Raw genomic sequence first — 4,331 nt, 5'->3', positions numbered from 1 at the left:
CTAGGTCCAGTTCTGGTTCCAAAAATATGGGGGACAAAAAACATAGTTGTCCCCCATATTGTTGAAACCAGCACAGGGCTCCACTAGCCAGGGAGATAATGCCACAGCCAGGGGACACATTTATATTGGTCCCTGAGGCCGTGGCACTACCCACCCAACTAGTCACCCCTGGCCAGGGTTTCCTAGGGGAGTGGAGACGTCTTAAATCAAGGGTTGTCCCTCAAGGACCAGGGGTGAATCACAAGACTCTCCTTAGCACCCCTGGAGTGACGGCCATTAAAAGTGTAGAAAAATATAATTGACTTTTGCTGTGGAACTACAAGTATCAGCAAGCCTCTCCCACATGCTGGTACTTGGAGAACCATAAGTACCAGCCTGTGGGGAATTAACGGTCCAACTGATATCTGTAGTTCCACAACAAAAGAAATACCCCCCAAAAAACACAACGCACCGTGACAATAAAGTTTTAATAAAACACACTTACACACTCATACACTTATCTACATCCCACACCACCATTCACGTCCAACTGTCCATGTAGAATCCAATAGGGTACCTGTAAAAAAAATATGTAAACTGTAAAAATATGCTAAGAATGTGGCTTTGGTGTGTGAGCTTATGAAATATCATCATCAGCTGTCTTGTGGTCCAAAGTTGTGGCAGCTGTGAATAGTGAGGGTTTTATCAAGCGGACAGAGGACACGTGCCACAAGCGCTTTTATGACATCAAGCAGCGTGTCAAGGATAAAATTGCAAAGGAGGCTACGTCGGCTCGACAGACAGGTGGTGGTCATCCATCATCGCTACATATCTGGAGTATGAGGAACCCATGAGGAACCTAATGCCTCCAGAAGTTGTGAAGGGTGAGTGTTTTTTTTGGGGGGAAATGTTTGAAATTGTTAAATGTGTGTTTTTATGTGTATTTATGTCCTCATGTTTTGTTTTGTTCCCAAATGCTGCAAATACCATTATGCATATGTGCCTCGTTGATGTTGTGTGGTTTTTTTAGTAAATCTATTTTTTTTTTAATGATCAAAATTGGTCCTTAATAAGTTTATACACATTAGTGCAGTAATGTATTGTGGCGTAATGCATATATTGGAATACTGTAGACTTATTTGTCTGGGTCATGAGCCTGAGCACCTTACTCTTGTTGGTTTTTTAAGTAATTTTTGGATCAATGGATGTGTGGCAAATATTTTTTGCTTTGTTTGATGTTTAGGAGAAGTTAATAAATTCACCTATGTACTTGTTGTTGTTTATGTCAAATGTCTTTTCACTTTGTTTGTAGTTCTACAACCAGTAGTTTGTAGTGGACATTTTATTATGGTCTTGTTAAGTATTTTGTTGGATCATATTGCTTGGGGAAAATTGAATTTGTTCTTCATACTGATTTCTTACATTAAGCCATCAAAATGTGTGCCACTCCATTATTTGTCTTCATTATTGTAATTTGTAGTGTTGTGTATTGTTTATTCAGCAAATGAGTAGTTGCTTAATTTAGAGGTTGTTATTGTGTAGTTTGCCCAACAAACTAAGAACATTGTTCAATTATGTGTGCATTTTTCATTATTTTGGTTTGTCATAAAGTAAAAAAAAAAACACTTAAACAAAGGGATGGCTGTTTTAACATTTTAACAATGTGTGTATGTATTGAAACCAGAACACATATTATGCATAAATAATACCATATTGGGTGGGTTTTTTTGAGATCTGCACTGGAACAGACTGTATATTATCTGATAAGAAATATATGATAGTACTGATGGAAATTCCAATTACAATTTAGACCAACATAAAGCTGCCAATTTCGCCTCAAAGGGCTTTTAGGGCAGAACAACGGTTGGTGGTGCTCCCGGACATTTGTAGCAGAAAGAGTTGATGGGGGTGGTTTTGCAAAGAAGCAAAAAAAAGGGCTGTTTGATATGTCTCCCTGGGGCACACTTTTTAAATTAATTTAATGACAATATTGTGAAACAATGGAATGTATATAAAGCATTAAGACGTAACTTTTATTTGATTATTCAGATGACCAAGTTTAATTAATTATATGAAAAAAAAAAAACCTTGCTGTGTAAGACAGCGAAGTGGGTTAAAACAAGTATTAAATAGTATATGGAAGACGATATAGTAATAATATGTCACTCGCTTATTGAAAGTAGGTGACAGGAAATTTGTCTGTACACCCTCTGGATTCTAGGCGAGTATTATTGTTAGACATATGTCCACTGCGAAAAATGAAAAGTTCTCGTTATCTCTAGGAATTTGTGATTGAAAATACTATACGTTTTTCATATAAGAGATACAAGAAAAAGAAACCGGCAATTTAGTTACCGGACTCCTTTTGAAATAATCAACTGTGCTGCGTGTTCTGCAGTGTTAGTTGATGAGTGGGTTCTGCTGGTCAATGAAAGGTATATACTTTGATGGGACTACAGTACCCAGTATTCCCAGAGGGTCACCCTTTCTGGTACTGACCGGCCCAATGCTGCTTGGCTTCCAAGATCAGACGAGATCGGGCAGATCCAGCATGGTATGACTGTAGACGGTGTGGTAAACACCTCTCAGCATATAAAATGGATGGTATTTGAGACAAAATATAATTCCATAAAGAGAAGGATAAAGATTGATTTGACACTCGCCAATTAGTATTTGGCCAATTATTGGCCCAAGGAAGACCAAAAGGTGAAGGAGATATTCACTGGTGAAATCATCAATGTTACAATTGTAATAGAGAGCACATGCCGGAGTCGCCTCAAATAAATTAAATGAGGCAATTAAATTAATGGCATGACAATGGTTAAATAATTTGATGAAATTCTATTAGAAATACCAGTATGACATGGGTTAAATGATTTAATGAAGTGCTGATAATCAATCATGTGAAATAACATAAGCTGAATCTTATATCAGGATGAACAGGAACTGTCCAGGCAGTACCTAGTTTCTCTGTGACACAATGTATAAAGAATTTCCACTAAATTGCTCGATATGAGGAGGATGTTGCTTTATGTAGTTATGTAACAACACCCTAAATTTATACTGCTCAGGCTGCAGAGGCAGCTAACTGTTCATACATTTGAACGCTTTGACGTACATTGTTGCAGAGAAGGTGTCTGGGCGGCTCTGTGGCTAGTATACATAACACAATTTTTATATTTATTATTATTTTTATTATATTTAAAAAAAGTATATTTAAATTTATTCCATCCAAGTATTTTATTAATTTTATTTTTATTTTTATTATTTATTTTTATTTTTATTTTTATTTTTATTATTATTATTTTTATATTTATATTTATTTTTTATTTTTTTATTATTATTTTTATTTTCATTTTTATTTATTTTTATTATTATTTTTATTTCAATATTTACTTCTATATTAATTAATTTTTATTTCTATTTTATTCTTATTATTATTTTTATTTTCATTATATTTATTATTTTTATATTCATCTTTATTATTATTCTTATTATATATACATTTTTCTTTACACATATATATAATTTGTGCTCTCTATTACAATTGTAACATTGATGATTTCACCAGTGAATATCTCCTTCACCTTTTGGTCTTCCTTGGGCCAATAATTGGCCAAATACTAATTGGCGAGTGTCAAATCAATCTTTATCCTTCTCTTTATGGAATTATATTTTGTCTCAAATACCATCCATTTTATATGCTGAGAGGTGTTTACCACACCGTCTACAGTCATACCATGCTGGATCTGCCCGATCTCGTCTGATCTTGGAAGCCAAGCAGCATTGGGCCCGGTCAGTACCAGAAAGGGTGACCCTCTGGGAATACTGGGTACTGTAGTCCCATCAAAGTATATACCTTTCATTGACCAGCAGAACCCACTCATCAACTAACACTGCAGAACACGCAGCACAGTTGATTATTTCAAAAGGAGTCCGGTAACTAAATTGCCGGTTTCTTTTTCTTGTATCTCTTATATGAAAAACGTATAGTATTTTCAATCACAAATTCCTAGAGATAACGAGAACTTTTCATTTTTCGCAGTGGACATATGTCTAACAATAATACTCGCCTAGAATCCAGAGGGTGTACAGACAAATTTCCTGTCACCTACTTTCAATAAGCGAGTGACATATTATTACTATATCGTCTTCCATATACTATTTAATACTTGTTTTAACCCACTTCGCTGTCTTACACAGCAAGGTTTTTTTCTTCTTCATATAATTAATTAAACTTGGTCGTCTGAATAATCAAATAAAAGTTACGTCTTAATGCTTTATATACATTCCATTGTTTCACAATATTGTCATTAAATTAATTTAAAAAGTGTGCCCCAGGGAGACATATC

At 35.0% G+C, this 4,331-nt stretch overlaps 2 pseudogenes; one reads left to right on the top strand and one right to left on the bottom strand.

Annotated features, from left to right (window-relative positions):
• Positions 1-2,429: 2,429 nt before the first annotated feature.
• LOC134946597 (5S ribosomal RNA) lies at positions 2,430-2,547 on the bottom strand (annotated as a pseudogene).
• A 1,157-nt stretch (positions 2,548-3,704) lies between these two features.
• LOC134946279 (5S ribosomal RNA) lies at positions 3,705-3,823 on the top strand (annotated as a pseudogene).
• The last annotated feature ends 508 nt before the right edge of the window (positions 3,824-4,331 follow it).

The sequence above is a fragment of the Pseudophryne corroboree genome, chromosome 7 (assembly GCF_028390025.1).
Source record: "Pseudophryne corroboree isolate aPseCor3 chromosome 7, aPseCor3.hap2, whole genome shotgun sequence".
NCBI classification, from domain to species: Eukaryota; Metazoa; Chordata; class Amphibia; order Anura; family Myobatrachidae; genus Pseudophryne; species Pseudophryne corroboree.
Note: the sequence above shows the minus strand (reverse complement) of the source record. Positions and strands in the feature narration are given on the sequence as shown.